At 47.0% G+C, this 16632-nt stretch overlaps 1 long non-coding RNA gene across 9 annotated transcripts in view; it reads left to right on the forward strand.

Annotated features, from left to right (window-relative positions):
* The window catches only part of LOC103348695 (uncharacterized), a 126632-nt gene continuing 110000 nt past the window's right edge, over positions 1–16632 (forward strand). For 2 of the 9 annotated variants that reach the window (XR_011387382.1, XR_011387381.1), the window contains exons 1-2: positions 219–483; positions 5767–5829. This is a non-coding gene — a long non-coding RNA (uncharacterized lncRNA). Of the gene's footprint in view, positions 484–734; positions 958–5766; positions 5830–16632 lie in introns of those variants that run through there. The other 7 variants (XR_011387380.1, XR_011387375.1, XR_011387378.1 and 4 more) reach the window with 7 other exon arrangements.

Here is a 16632-nt window from a genome sequence, read left to right on the forward strand (position 1 = left end):
CAGAGAGCTGGACTGGAAGAGGAGCCACCGGGACAAGAACCTGGCGCCCACATGTGGGATGCCGGCGCCGTGGCGGAAGATTAACCAAATGAGCCACCGCGCCAGTCCCAGTTTGATATTTTGAGGGCGAGTCAGCGGTCCCAGACCAGGCTGGGTGGACGGCCAAAGCCAGCCTCAGGGGCGCGCGCGGCGGAGGCCGGGACTGCGGGGCGCGGTCGGCGCCGGTGGGTGACGGGGTGGGGGTGGGGGTGGGTGAGGGGCGCGCTGCAGGGTCCGATGACCCCGGGCTGCGGGAGGGGCGGCGCGGGCGCGGTTCTGCGGAGGCTGCTGCCCGGCTCGGCCCCACTCCGCTCCCGCGTCGTCCACGCCAACATCGCTTGGACGCGGTGACAGCGCTCCGGGAAAGCTGCGCGGCCCTGCCCGACCGCTAATGGTGGTGCTGGCCACTCAGGCCCGAAAGAGGAGGCCGAAAAGAGAGAAAAAGTGAGTCCACGCCGCGCTCGTCTCGGGTCCCTTCCTGCCCCACCGGGGCGGGGGCAGCCGGCGGCCGAGCAGGGCGAAGTTGCCCGGGGTCCCGGGGCGCCGGCGCTCGGCTCCTGCGCGCCCCGCGGGCCGTCCAGGGACGGGGACGCCTGTCCCGCCGCCTGCCTCTAGGCCCGCGCCCCCGGACCGGTTCTCCGCGGGAGGCGGGAAGGCCCCGGGCGTGCGCGCGGGGCTGACCTGGGGGTCGCAGGCCTTTCCCTAGCGGCCTTCGGGGCGCGCGCCTGAGTCGGTTGCGCGGTTACCACCTGGATGGCTGGGGGCCCCGGCGGCGTTGGAAGAGGCGAACCAGGCCGCCGCCTCCTCCGCGGCCCCTTCGGCTTTTCTGCCCCGCAGGCGATCGGAGCGTCGAGGGGCTCGCCTCGGGCTGGTTCCTGGAGTATTTCTGCTCCGACGCCCGTGCGTTTCTGCGCTCAGGTTCGTCTTCGAAACTTTGTGCTCCCGCGTTGCGCCGGCCGCGGAGCCCTGGGCCGGGGGCGTCGACGTCGCGGCCGCCGCCTGCGCCCGGCCCTGCCAGGGAGCCTTTCCCGGAGAGCGGCTTGGGGCCGCCGCCGCCGCCCGGCCGGGCTGTGGCCGTGCCCGTGCCCGCCGTGAGCCTCGTTACCCCTTCCGATCGGGGGCCTCGCTCCGGGTGTGGAGCGAGACCTACTCTGTGCCGTGGCTTGGTGCTTCGGGGAAGGGCGCGGAGGCGTTCCCGTCGCTGTGTCCTTCGCCGCGGCCTTGACCCGTGACGAAGGTGCTGGTGTGTCCACGGCCGGGTGTTTTGTTCGCGGAAAGCCCAACTGCAAAGTGCGTGGAGGGCTCCGCAAGCCGGGTTTCGGCTGGACCATGCCTTCCTGAACAGGAACCCGCGAGTGCGGGAAAGGGGTTTCTTAGGCACTTGAAGAACCGCCGGGTCAAGTCGGACGTTGAATTCTCAGGAGGGCGAAAGGCGTGGATTTCTGGTACTTTCAGATGCGTTTAAGAAATTAGTGCTGAGCTGTCAGGTCCGTCAGAGCCTTCCATTCGGGATTTCCCTTGGCGAACCAGTGATGTTGAGCCTGTAAGTCAGGAGACCTGTAACGGGGAGGATTCGGGGTGAGTGAGGACTGAGGGTTTTTCTCTCTTTTTGTTTTTTAAAGATTTACTTTATTTATTTTGAAAGGGAGAGTTAGCAAAGGAGAGACAGAGAGATCTTCAGTCTGCTAGTTCACTCCCCAGATGGCCAGCTGGGCCTGGGCCAGGAAGAAGCCAGGAGCCTGGAGCGTCTTTCAGGTCTCCCACATGAGTGCAGTGGCCCAAGCACCTGGGCCTTGTTTTGCTGCTTTCCCCAGCACATTAGCAAGGAGCCGGAAGGGAAGTGGAGCCGCCGGGATTCCAAGGGGCTCCCATATGGTATGCCAGTGGTAGTGCAGTTGGTGGCTTGACCCCCTAAGCCACAGCACCAGACCCCAGGGCAGAGTTTTAACCACAGCTTTCAGTCCAACCCTTGATTTATTTCTGCATAGCCCATTATGCTCAGAAACATAAAAAGAAGTTAGAAAAAGCGTAGCCTCAGTTTGGGGGATGGTTATGTAGTATGTATATATAAATAGAAAGTTCGCTGAAAATTGAATTAGAAATTTCATGCAGAATGTTTTTGAAAAACACAGGGCATCTTTAACATTCATGAAAAAACATTGCTGCTTTTAACAATTCTTTTTTTTTTTTTTAAGATTTTATTTATTTGAGAGATAGAGTTACAGACAGTGAGAGGGAGAGACAGAGAGAAACTGTCTTCCATCCACTGATTCACTCCCCAATTGCCTGAAACGGCCAGAGCTTAGCCAATCCGAAGCCAGGAGCTGTCGCTCCCCCTCTTCGTGGAGGAACGACACTAAACCCTGCCTAGGCTTCATATCCGAGTCACGGCACCATTATGTCGCTCCCCCTCTTCGCGGAGGAACGACACAGGACCCTGCGCTGTTCTTTTGTCTGCTCGGCCCTTCCCGGGTTTGCTGCTGGTTCTTTCCGGGTTGGCTCCCGTCCCTTCCACCTCCGTGGAAGGGCAGTTCCCCCTGCCACTTTCCCCACTTCTGCGGGGGAGCGGCACACCGCCGGCTGGCTCTCTCGGGGGCTGCACAGGTGTTCCTCAGGTGTTCCTGGTGCATGTTGTCTCTCTCTTCCTTTATAGTCCTCTTCCACCAATCCCAACTCTGCTACCCACACGCCGAGTACGCTGCTCTCCTCCAATCAGGAGCAAGTCCTACAGTTTATTGATTGAACTGGAGGCAGCTGTGTAGAAGCTGTTTCCTCCTCTCCCAGTGCCATATTGTGGGAGAGCAGATGCATAGAATAAGTCTTAATTCCAGTAACTTAGTCTAGTCCGAGTTGCTCCCAGTTGCTCCCCACAAGGAGCCAGGAACTTCTTCTGGGTTTCTGATGCTGGTACAGGGGCCCAAGGACTTGAGCCATCCTCCATTGCTTTCCCAGGCCATAGCAGAGAGCTGGATCAGAAGAGGAGCAGCTGGAACTAGAACTGGCGTCCATATGGGATGCTGAAGCTGCAGGCAGAGGATTAACCCACTGCGCCACAGCCCCGGCCCAATCACTTAATTCTTTGAATCCAGACATTATCTGCAAGAAATGCCGGATGTGGTTTAGTCATGTACTCACCAGATACTCGCACATCCTTTGGAGGTGGTCATGGAGCATTGAATGAAGCACACACAGCTGCTCATGAAGCAGACCCTCTAGGGTTTTGGGGAGAACTGCAGAGCGGGTGACAAATAAGATAATTCCAAGATGGTGCGCATGGATAGCAAGGGATTTACGATGGGGCACGTTGAGTAATGGTGGTAGTAGATGACGTTGGGCACCGTGCTAGGCACTCTGCTGGTTTGCGTGCATTTATACCTTGTGGCAGCCGGAGAGGTGCGTGCTGTGACAGTCACCATTTTACATTGAAGAAAGGGACGCAGCGTGAGTAATGTGTTAGACTGCAGCCTGAGGAGGTGACATCTGAGCAGAAGCTGGAGAGGAGGAGGAGGAGTGGGCTCTGGGGAGGAGAGGGCTGGCAGTGTTTGAGGAACGCAGAGATCCTGGTGACCGGAGTGATACTGAGGCTGTTGGGACAGTCAGGAGTCAGAGTGTGCAGGGCCTCGAAGACTTAGATCTGTGAGGGACAGATTCCCCACAGCGATAAAAATCAGCAAGGACCAACTGATAAACTGAAGCCTGAATCTGACTACTATTTTAAGGTGCTTAATTGCTTCTTCGTCTAGACGGATGTCTTTTGTGAACAACAGTCATTAACATGGTATCTGTTCATTTATAGAATTGGAAAGTAATGATTTATATGGAGTAAATGAAATTTTGTTAAAGTTCTGCAAATCAGAGATAAACTAGTATTATCATTTTAGTTTATTCCATTCTCTTAAATGTTATATTATATAGTCTCTCTCCCTCCCTACATATACAAAGGGCCTGTGTGTGTTTGTGTAACTCTTTCAAATTAAATAAATGAATCTTGAAAAAAATCATTTTAGGACAGACTTTTGCTGGCTGTTTTAAAAGATTTATTTATTTAACTTGAAAGTTAGAGTTAGAAGGAGAGACAGAGATCTTCCAAACACTGGTTCACTCCTGAGATGGCCGAACAGACAGATGGCTGCCGAAGCCATGCACTTTATCCAGGTCTCCCCTGTGGGTTGCAGGTGTTTTAAAATCATCCTCCGCTGATTTTCCCAGGCCGTTAGTAAGGAACTGGATTGGAGTGGAGCAGCCAGGACACAGACCGGCATCCATATATGATGCCAGCATTGAGACAGAAGCTTTACCCATTATGCTACAATGCTGGTCCCCTTTTATTGTTTTTTAGTGTTCTCAGAAAGTTACTTATACTTTCGGTTAAATAAGTGAGGAGTCCATGTTAAAAATTAGATTATTTTTAAAGTAATTTTAGGTTTGCAGAAGAATATTTTTCTGAGCTTTTGTTTAACATTTTTTTATTTGAAAGAAAGAGATCTTCCATCTGCTGTTTTATTCCCACATTCATGCAGGATCCAGGGCTGGGCCAGAGCAAAGCTGGGAGCCTGGAACTCCGTCCTGGTCTCCCAGGAGAGCCATCCAGTGTACCAATCCTGTCACCCAGGATGCGCCTCAATGGGAAACTGGATGGAAGTGGAGGATCAGGGACTTGAGCCAGACTCTCTGATGTGAGATGCTGGCAACCCAAGCAGTGACTCAAGCACTGTGCCAAACGCTTGTCCTTTACAGACATAGTGAGCAGAAGGGACAGAAAGTTCTCAAATACCTACTGTCCCAAGAATACAGATTTTTTTTTTTTTTTTACCCAGGATGTTTCACTAGGTATAAAATTATGCATGGGGAAAATACTCTGCATTCTTGATTAGCATAAGTATTGTTTGGGAAAATCATCCTCTACAAATTGTTTTACTTGAACCCAGGATTCCCTGCCCTCAGCACCAATAATGTTTTGGGTCAGATAATTATTTGTTGTGGGGGGCTGTTGTGTGCATTGTCGAGTGTGTTGCTGTGTCGCTGACTACTGCCCACTGGATGTCACTTCCCGGTCAAGATGACCCAGACGTCTCCTGGGGGGAAACAGAGTCACCTCTTACAGAGAACCGTTGCTCCACCCAATGTAACATGTTTCAGAATCTTATGCAGTTTTTAGGTTGGGCCCAAATTTAAGGGTTCTGTAGTTCACGCTGAAGTTGTATAGCGAGAGACCAAATCTTTGCTGCCACTTGGGCACTGTGGGCAGTATATGCAGTTTCCTTCACTATAAAATGGGCAAAATGCTCATGCTGCCTAACTTAAAGAGTTGTGAAAATTTATTGAGATAATGTACATAAAATACTTTGATTGGGGCAAGTGTGGGTGCAGCTGTTAACATGCTGCTTCAGATGCCTGCATCCTGTATTGGAGTACTTGGGTTCCGGTCTTGACTCTGCTCTGATTTGTAGCTTCCTGCTAATGTGCACCCTCGGAAGCAGCAGGTGATGGTTCAAGTAATTGAACCCCTGCCTTGTCCTTCAGAGTCCTTCTGTTCATATCTGAATTTCTGCCCATAGTAGCAGCTTGCATGCCAACTCTGATAGAGGAAACTGGACCCCATCAGCTTAAACTTGGTATTCTCAAGACTTCTAAAAACTTGACACAGTTTGCAACTAGTAATATCCACTGCCTGTTATTTTGTAGAATTACAAACCATTAGGTTATTCTTATTATTTTTCCTTGCAGAAAATTTCTGACAACTTGACGAAGATGAGAAAACGGTCAGAAAGGCTGTAGCAGTTACGTACTGTAAGTATCTCTTAGAAGAAGAAATCTAAGAGTATTTTCTGTGTCTAGATATTTGAAGGAAACTATGTTAGGCTAAGATAGTATATATAACATACAGAGGAGGATGTATTATAATTGTATTAATAATTTATGAGAACTAATACTATGCAGTCTTTTAAAAATTACAGATATACTCTTTTTTTTTTTTTTTTTATTTGAGAGGTAGAGTTACAGACAGAGGGAGAGAGAGGGAGAGAGAGGTCTTCCATCTGCTGGTCCACTCCACAAATGGCCGCAATGGTTGGAGCTGGACTGATCTGAAGCCAGGAGCTTCTTCCAGGTCTCCCTCGTGGTTGCAGGGGCCAAAGGACTTGGGCCATCCTCCACTGCTTTCCCAAGCCATGAGCAAAGAGCTGGATCAGAAGAGGAGCAGCTGGGACTTGAACCAGCGCCCATATGGGATGCTGGGACTGCAGGCAGAGGCTTAGCCCACTGCGCCATAGCACCGGGCCTCAGATATACTCTTATGTATGACATGAAAATTTTACCAAAAGCATTGAAACATATTTCTAATTCTAACAAGGATTGATTTAGTTTATGTACATTTGTTTATTTAAAGCTCTTAGAATCCAGAAAAATCATTATTTTTAGGTTGTGAATTTATTTGGGGTGACTTATTGTTTATCTTGCAGAAGTATGTATTTACTGGTTTGTTTATGTATTTCCTTATTTTATTACTTAGATTATTTATCTTTTGGAATTACTAATATATCTTTATGACATGCTTTCAATTATAAATTAATTTTGAGTCTGTTAGTTTTGTTAGTTTTCATTTTTCTCCCTGTGGTTCTTGAAAATTTAAGTGTTAGCTTTAAGGCAAGAGTATGTTCATTGCATTGACCATTGCTTTTTTTTTGGGTAATTTATGGTAGAGGTATAATTTCAGTTACACTTTGTTTAGCTTTGAATTTATTTATTGATGGTTACTGGTGACAGAATGTGGGTTCCGTGTATAATTTGTACAGTTACGTACAAATTAGAGATGATTTGGCCTATCATCTTAGCAGAGATTGTGTTTGTAAACCTCAGTCTACATTACCCTTTGTATTTCCAAAGGGCAGGTCTGCATTTCCCACTTTCCTGAGAATCAGTACTAGAGTCCTGGTGGTTTTATTTTAGTGGCACATCTGTTTACTGTCATATTTTTAGGAAAGGTCAGAGACATGAAGTTCAACTTATATTTGGATCTCTGAGATATAAATTTGATAGATTCTTTGTGTTTTCAATCCCCATTATATGGGTATTTGGAGAACAGTAACATGTTTATGTATAGACTTTTTAAAAAAAAAAATTTATTTTTGACAGGCAGAGTTAGACAGTGTGAGAGAGAGACAGAGAGAAAGGTCTTCCTTCTGTTGGTTCACCCCCCAAATGGCTGCCACGGCTGGCGCACCACACTGATCCGGAGCCAGGAGCCAGGTGCTTCTCCTGGTCTCCCATGTGGGCACAGGACCCAAGCACTTGGGCCATCCTCCACTGCACTCCTGGGCCACAGCAGAGAGCTGGACTGGAAGAGGGGCAACCAGGACAGAATCCGGCGCCCCAACAGGGACTAGAACCCAGTATGCTGGCGCCGTAGACGGAGGATTAGCCTAGTGAGCCACGGTGCCGGCTATGTATACACTTTTATATCAGTTATAAAGACATATTTCATATCTTCTCTGGAAAATCTTAAATCATTTTATTTTAATGAACTAAAATGGGCAAAGATATTTATAAATATGAAATATGGTTGCTTTGATTTTAGCTTTTAATGCTTGTATGTAAAGTTTCTCTTTTTAAGCACGTAGAGTCATTTCTTTCTTCTACCTGTCATAACATAGTTCATTTATTAGAGCTCTCTTGTTGAATGGGTTTAATGACTAGGTGCCAATAATTATATGGGAGAAAGAGTGCCCGGTGCACAGCCTGGTTGTTATTTTGTGTTTTCTTATAGGGAATTATTGTATGCTTTACAGTATTAGTAGTTCACAGAGAAGCTGCATTGTGCATTTCAAGTTGAGATGCTATTGAAATACAGTGAACATGGCTTCTGTAGATAGGTTTCACTATAGAATTGTAAATTATGTCTGCCCAAATTCCTTATTTCCAAATATTAAGTATATTAATATTTAACTAGAGTGTTGTCTTAGTATCTTCATATGCTTGCCTTAAAGGAAATATTTTCCTTTGATTTATATGCATGGATTTAAAAGTGTATTTTTCACATGGATCTGTGACTTTGCTGTTCTGGAGAGGAGCAAGCCCAGATACTGCCAGTGTGGTCTTTTGAAGCAATGTTGAATAGATCGAAATTAGCTGCCCTGATAGTCTGGCCAGCTTACCCTGTTAACATAGGTGGAGCATGAGCTGTGTCTCTTTACAAACACATACCCTAAAAACTTATTTTGATGCCAAAAGAAAACTTCATATGTTGTGCTTGCATGTATGTATATTCACACATATGTTTGTCTTCAAGGAAAAAACCACTTGGATGACACAGCTTGAAGCTGCCTGATAGGATGCCAGATGTTAGACTATTAATGTTATTGATTGATTCACTGAAAGTATTTCTTCTTCAAATAAAAGTAAATATATTGCTTAATTGGATCATTTCTCACATATAGGTAGTTTCAGAAAGCTGGAAAGTGTTTTTGCTGTGTTGGAAACAGGTGCTGCTCTAACAATGCAATCCATTATATACCAAAAATTATTTTAATCATAGACTAGCTTATGTGAAAAGTAGTGGTCTGGTATTCAGCCAGCTGCGTTTTCAGTCACTCATTTCTTTCTCCTTATCCAAATTTTTTTTTTTTTTTTTTACAGGCAGAGTTAGAGAGAGAGAGAGACAGAGAGAAAGGTCTTCCTTTTTTCCGTTGGTCACTCCCCAAAATGGCCGCTAGGGCTGGCGCGCTGCGCCCATCTGAAGCCAGGAGCCAGGTGCCTCCTCCTGGTCTCCTATGCAGTTGCAGGGCCCAAGCACTTGGGCCATTCTCCACTGCCTTCCTGGCCACAGCGGAGAGCTGGACTGGAAGAGGAGCAACCAGGACTAGAACCCAGGGTGCCGGCGCTACAGGCGGAGGATTAGCCAAGTGAGCCGCGGCACCAGCCCTTAGCCAACATTTATGAAAGCTCACATATGCTAGCCCTCTGGATTTACAAATTCTCCTTTACAGTAAAGTCATTAAACCCAAAATCAATGGTTCTTTCAAATAGGGAGAGAGGGGCTTAATATTTTAGAGCCTTCATGTACTTGCAGTATTTAAAATATAAATTATTTGATACTTAATTTTTCTTTTATAAATTAGTCTTTTGACCTGTAGCATTTCATTTAATATACAATAGATCAAAGTAATGGACTTAACAAATAATAAAGAATCTTTTATTGTATGATATAAGAACAATATATGTTTATTAAAGAGAAGGCATTTGGTGCAGCAGTTAAGAACTGCCAGGGGTGCCCACGTGCTACATTAGTGCCTGGGTTTGAGTCCTGGCTATATGTCAGGCTTCCTGCTAAGGCACACACTGAGAGGGAGCAGGGGATGATAGTTTAAGTATTTTGGTCCCTGGCACCTTGCATGAGACCTGTATTGAATTCTAGGCTCCTGGCTTTGGCCTGACCAACTCCAGTTGTGAGCATTTGAGGAGTGTCCCAGTGAGCAGATCTTTTTCTCTTTCTCTGCTTTTCAAATAAATAAAAAAAAAATAAGAATAAAAATAAAAAACTGGAGCCGGCGCTGTGTCCTCGTAGGCTAAGCCTCTGCTTGTTGCACCGGCATCCCATAAGGGTACTGGTTCGTGTCCCAGATGCTCTTCTGATCCAGTTCTTTGCTGATGGCCTGGGTGTCGCTCCCCGTCTTCGTGGGGGAACGACACAGGACCCTGCGCTGTTCTTTCTGTCTGCTCGGCCCTCCCCGGGTTTGCTGCTGGTTCTTCCCGGGTTGGCTACTATCCCTTCCACCTCCGTGGAAGGGCAGTTCCCCCTGGCCGCATTCCCCACTTCCGCAGGGGAGCGGCACACCGCCGGCTGGTTCTCTCGGGGGCTGCACGGGTTCCCTTAGATGTTCCCCATAGATGTTCCTGGTGCATGCCGTCTCTCTCCTCCTTTATAGTCCTCCTCCGCCAATCCCAACTCGGCTGAGTACGCTGCTCTCCAATCAGGAGCAAGTCCTACAGTTAATTGGTTGAACTGGAGGCAGCTGTGCGGAAGCTGTTTACTTCTCTCCCAGCGCCATATTGTGGGAGAGCAGATGCATAGAATAAGTCCTAATTCGAGCAACTTAGTCTAGTCCGGATTGCTCCCCACAGATCCCCCTTTCTTTTTATTTTTTGGCGTTGATACGCGCCTGTCTTCGGTGTCCCGCGGCACACACTCTGCTCTACTTGCTAGAGTTGCCACAGGCTCTTACAAGTCCTATCAATCAGGAAAACCGAATCCGGGTCCTCTCTTCGCCATGTTGTGAGGAGGTTTTTAGGCGCTGATGCGTGCCTGTGTTCGGTGCCCTGCAGCGCATGCTCTGCTCTGCTAGAACTGCCTGCAGGTGCTTACAAAACCTATCAGGCAAACCGAATCCAAGCCTTCTCATTGCCTTATTGTGGGGGAGACTTATTAGTGTTGGTTCGTGCCTATCTTCGGTGACCTGCAGCTCATACTCTGGTCGAGCTTTGCTGGCGCTTACCGCCTTAAATCAGGCAGACCGAATCCAAGCCTCCTAATTGTTACATTGTGGGGAAGCCTTACTGATGTTAATTCGTGCCTGTCTTCGGTGACCTGCGGCGCATAAGCTGCTAGCTGCCCGCAGGTGCTCATCGCCTCACTTGATTAGGCAGACCGAATCCAAGCTCTCACATTGCAGTGTTGTAGGGAGGCCTTTTTATTTCTCTATTTCTCTATCTCCGGGCATTCCTATTTCTCCCATTTTACTTCTATCTTCCAGCATTCCTATTTTTCTCACTTTACTTCTAAACTTCTGTTTCTCTTATCCCTGCGGCTTCCCGCTCTCATTCTTATCCCCGCGGCTTCCCGGCTGCGCCCGCCCCGAGGCTGCTTCTCGGCGGCTTCCCGGCTGAGCCGCTTCAGCCCGCGCCTCTCTCATCTGCGCAGCTTCCCGGCTTTGCGCGGCTTCCCGGCGCCTCGCCCCGCGGCGGCTTCACGGCTCTGCGCGGCTTCCCGGCGCCTCGCCCCGCCGGCGGGTTCCCGGCTCTGCGCGCACGCTCCGCGGTCTCCACGCACTTCGCGCCCGCACCACGGCCTCGCGCCAACGCCCCGTGCTCTCTCTGCACGCGGCGGCTTTCGCGAATGTTTCCGCCACCACCGGCATTCAGTCCAAGTTCCCCGGACTAACCTGGCGAATCCTGGCGGCCCACGTCTCTGCCTCTGGTTCCAGATCTTCGCCTCTTGCTCCCCGGGGTGACTTGAAGAATTCCAAGATGGCTTGGCCTGCACTCGCGGCTTCATCCTCCCTAACATTTTTCTCTACCCGGTGTGTTTCCCTAAGTTTTCTTCCAACAATATTCCTCTCATTTCTCCTGGCTTCTCCCCACAGTCCGTATCCGAGTCCAAGCCTCTTCCAGGTTTCACTTTCGCTTTCAGTCTCCTAGCTTCCCCGCCATAGTCCGCATCCGAGTCTATGAAAGCTTTCACTTTCACTTTCAATCCTAACTTCTTTCCCACAGTCCATATCCGAGTCTATGCCTAGGCTTTCAATAGCTTCTTCCGGCACCTAGGCTCTTTGCTAGTCTCTCTCTCCGGTATTTTCCTGCTTCTTCCCGTTTCTTCCCTCCTAAGTTTCCTATCCGTCCTAGGTTTCCTATCCGAGTTAGGTTTCCTATCCGAGTCACGGCACCACTTGCTGCTCCTCCGCACGCGGAGGAGCCGCACCGGACCGGGCGCTTGTTGTTCCCTTTTTTTACAAGTCCTTTCTATAGTAAAGTAAGAATAAGTAAACAGCAAACTCCCAAAGCAAGAATGAGTAGAGAGAAATGAGAAAGAACGAAGTAACGAACTTCCCCGCGAACTCTCCAACGCACTCTCCAACCAACCCACACCACCATGCCGTCTCTCTCCTCCTATATAGTCCTCTCCACCAATCCCAACTCGGCTGCCCACACGCCGAGCACGCCGCTCTCCTCCAATCAGGAGCAGCTCCTGCAGCTTGTCAAGTTGGTGAGAGGCAGCTGGGTAGAAGCTGTTTACTTCTCTCCCAGCGCCATATTGTGGGAGAGCAGATGCATAGAATAAATCTTAATTCCAGTAACAGTATAGTCCGAATTGCTCCCCACACTGGGAAAGCAGTGTAAGATGGCCCAAGTGCTTGGACCCCTGCACCTGTGTGGGAGACCCAAAAGAAACTACTGGCTCCTGGCTTCAGATCAGCTCAGCTCCGGCACTGCAGCTGTTTGGGGAGTAAGCCAGCAGATGGAAGACCTTTCTCTCTCTTTTTCCCTCTCTGTCTGTAACGCTACCTCTCAAATAAATAAATAAATTTAAAAAACAAACAAATAATCCCACCATAGAGAAGTAACTAACAAATCCATTTCTTTTTTGATTTTTTTTTCACTTTGAGTGCTGGCATTTTATATTTATCTTTTCTGTGACACAACAGTTGTAGTATATTACTTTTTAAATGACATAATGATATTTGATACTGTCCAAATATTTTTGTTTTACAAAGCTTCTAATCCAGTATCTGGAAAGAAATTCTTCCTTTTCCTAACTTCCATGTAACTGTACCACCATGATACTTCGTGCTCCTTACATATGTTTTACCTTCACTATCTTAAGAGAAAGCAGTAGTTTGTATTCTTTTTAAAAAATATTTTTATGACATCAGCTGATTGAATAAATGAAAGTAGAACTTATATTCAATTTGTCTTCCATCCGCTGGTTCACTCCCCAATTGGCCGCAACAGCTGGAGCTGCGCTGATCCGAAGCCGGGAGCCAGAAGCTTCTTCTGGGTCTCCCACGCAGGAGCAGGGGCACAAGGACCTGGACCATCTTCTACTGCTTTCCTAGGCCATAGCAGAGAGCTGGATAGGAAGTGGAGCAGCCGGGTCTCAAACCAGCACCCATATGGGATGCTGGCACTTCATGCCAGTGTGTTAACCCACTGCGCCACAGCACCAGTCCCATTCAACTTGTCTTCTCCTGTCAGTTGAAATAGCAAAATGGCAGGAGATATCACAATAGATTTTTTATTATGTGACTGGGTTATCCAGACAGGGCTTTTGAAGAAATGTTATTATAGAAACAATCACTGAAGGTTATGGAGCTAACAATTCTTCCCATATCTAAAGATGTACCTGGTCCCTAACTTCATGACTAAGTAACAAAGATTTAGTATGTTCAAATTTGTCAAGCAAATCTAATATGAAAGGTGACTTTTACCAAACAGATGTCCTACATAATATTTAAGGTTTAAGGCACTACAAAGCAAATGATGAATTATTATATGGTTATCACTTTTTTAAAGATTTATTTTAAAATAATTTATTTTGTTTATTTGAAAGAGTTACAGAGAGAGGTAAAGACAGAGAGAGAGAGGTCTTCCATCCGCTAGTTCACTCCCCAAATGCCTGCAGTGGCCAGAGCTGTGCCTAATCCAGGAACCAGGAGCTTCTTTTTGGTCTCTTACATGGGTGTAGGGGCCCAGGCACTTGGGCCATCCTCCGCTGCTTTCCCAGGCACATTAGCAGGGAGCTAGATCAGAAGTGGAGCAGCCGGGACTTGAATTGGCACCGCTGGTGGCAGCTTTACCTGCTATGACACAGTGCTGGCCCCAAGGACAGTTATAATTAAATCGAGCCTGAGAAATACGAGGTGGAAAATTTTTAGAAGTGGTAGATGCTAGTATGTAATTCTGGAGATGATGGCTCCTTTGAAGTTATCTTCTCAAATTTTTGTCAGTAGGAAACTGAAGTTTTGGGAGATTAGTAACTGGACCAAGGTCCTAAGACTTCATTGTACTTAATGATGTTTCTTTTGTGTTATCAAGAAATACTTTTTGTGAGTAAATGAATTACTTAATGCATAGGGAGTTGTTAAAATTTTTGCTAAGTGTTTTCAGGAGTGTAGTTAGCAAAAGCAGATATTAAAAAATCACCAGGAATGTCCATAATAGAAAATGGTGAATTTTGCATTCTTTTAAAAATTTATACTTTGAATAGAAAAACTTTGAAGATAGAGTGGTTTTTAAAGCCTGGCAATGTAAGGAAAGATGCAGTAGAATGGGTTCTAGTTAGCTTTGTTTCTAGAAGAACTTTTTTTTTTTTTTTTAGGATTTATTTATTTATTTATTTCAAAGGCAGAGTTACGGAGAGAAAGAAGGAGAGACACAGAGAGAGAAGGAGAGAAACAGAGAGATCTTTTATCTACTGATTCATTCCCCAAATGGCTGAAACAGCCAGAGCCAGACCAGGCCGAAGCCAGGAGCCAGAAGCTTTGTCCAGGTCTCCCATGTGAGTGCCCAAAGATTTGGGCCATCTTGTGCTTTCCCAGGGGCATTAGCAAGGTGCTGGATTGGAAGGGAAGCAGCCAGGACTGGAACCAGTGCCCATATGGGTTGTTGGCACTGCAGATGGTGGCTTAACCTGCCATGCCACAATGCTAGCCCCTCTAGAAGCACTTTGATGATAGAATTGGCTTTTGGAGACAGGTGATTGGCCTAGCAGTTAACATACTAGTTGAGACACCTGAGTCCTGTATCAGAGTGCCTGGGTTTCTGTCTCTGCTTCTCTCTCTCTTTTTTAAAGGTATCTTTTCCCTTCTTTTTTTAAAAGACTTATTTATTTATTTGAAAGAGTTACACAGAGGCGGGGCGGGGAGGAGAGAGAGAGTGAGAGAGAGAGACGAAGAGGGAAATCAATCTTCCATCCACTGGTTCACTCACCAGTTGGCCACAATGGCTGGAGCTGGGCCAACCAAAAGCCAGGAGCCAGGAGCTTCTTCTGGGTCTCCCACATGGGTGCAGGGTCCCAAGGACTTGGGCCATCCTCCACTGCTTTCCCAGGCCACAGCAGAGAGCTGGATCAGAATTGGAGTGGCCGGGATTCGAACTGACGTCCATATGGGATGCCAACACTGCAGGCAGTGGCTTTACATGCTACACCACAGCACTGGCCCCTCTGCTTCTCTCTTGATTCTAGTTTCCTACTGTTGTGCATCATGGGAGGTAGCAGTTGTGGCTCAAGTAGTTGGGTCCCAACAACTTAAATGGGAAGCTTGGAATTGAGTTTCTGCCTGACTGCAGGCTTTTGTGGGATGAACCATGCATAGGAGCTCACTGTGTATCTTTGTCTCTTTGCTTTTCAGTTAAAAAAAGGAGTTTGTGTTGAGCCTGTTTGTAAGAAAAGTATTTACATTTCTTTATACATTGTATTTGGTATCTCTAAAATTTTTCTCATTTCATTGTAGAGGAAGTTTACGTCATGTTGCATGATCTTCTTAATATCACCTGAGTAATAATGGGTGATAGAATAGCTATGGTTTCCAAAGGTCTCTAGTTCCTTCCTCATTTCATTCATCCATTCATTCAGGATTTTATTTATTTATTTGAAAGTCAGAGTTACAGGGAGTGAAGGAGAGACACAGACATAGAAATCTTCCATCCACTGGTTCACTCTCCAGATGCCACAACGACCAGGCCTGGGCCATGCTGAAGTCAGGAGCCTGGAGATTCTTACAGGTCTCCCACTTGGGTGACAGGGGCTCAGACAGTTGGGCCATATTCTGCTGCTTTTCTCAGGCCATTAGCAGAGAGTTGGATCACAGGTGGAACAGTTGGGATAAGAACTGACGCCCATAAGGGATGGTGGCATCACAGGGGGCAGCTTTACCTGTTAGGCCACAACACTAGCCCCCCTCATTGCTTTTGTATTATTGTTAATAATTTCTTTGTTGAATTAACTTTTTTGAAGAATAAAATTTGTGAATTATGGTGAGTTGGTTGCTTAATACAAGCGTATTTCAACAAGTTCATGAAAAATAGAGTTGAAAGATCAGTTTATTGGGCCGGCGCCACGGCTCACTAGGCTAATCCTCTGCCTTGCGGCGCCGGCACACCGGGTTCTAGTCCCAGTCGGGGCGCCGGATTCTGTCCCAGTTGCCCCTCTTCCAGGCCAGCTCTCTGCTGTGGCCAGGGAGTGCAGTGAAGGATGGCCCAAGTACTTGGGCCCTGCACCCCATGGGAGACTAGGATAAGCACTTGGCTCCTGCCATCGGATCAGCGCGGTGCGCCGGCCACAGCGGCCATTGGAGGGTGAACCAACGGCAAAGGAAGACCTTTCTCTCTGTCTCTCTCTCTCTCATTGTCCACTCTGCCTGTCAAAAAAAAAAATATATCAGTTTATTGTCATGTGAAAAATTTTAAAATTCATGCTTACAAGGAGTTCAACAAGTTTCTGGAAAATGTTTTATGAAAAAATTGCATCTATTTTAAAATAGATTTTTAACAATTTACCTTTTAATTATATTTTCCATTAACTTTTTGAAGAACCCTTATATGTAGAGTTTAGTTTTTGATTGTATAAGCAATATTTTAAATACTAATCGGATCTTCCATTTATTGCATGCATCATGTTGTCTCATATTTTTAGTTATTAGTCTAGTATGTAGAAGCCTGAAGCACAATGACATGCAGATTAAAATAGGAAATAAAGAAAAAAAGTTGATTTGCAGAAGCAGTATATAGGGCTGTTTCCTGGAATGAGTTTGAAACAATAGGAGTTTGACTCTGAGACCCTTTGATCATCCGTAAGAGTGGAATGGGGAGCCATCCCATTAG

This window comes from Oryctolagus cuniculus, chromosome 3 (genome assembly GCF_964237555.1).
Source record: "Oryctolagus cuniculus chromosome 3, mOryCun1.1, whole genome shotgun sequence".
NCBI classification, from domain to species: Eukaryota; Metazoa; Chordata; class Mammalia; order Lagomorpha; family Leporidae; genus Oryctolagus; species Oryctolagus cuniculus.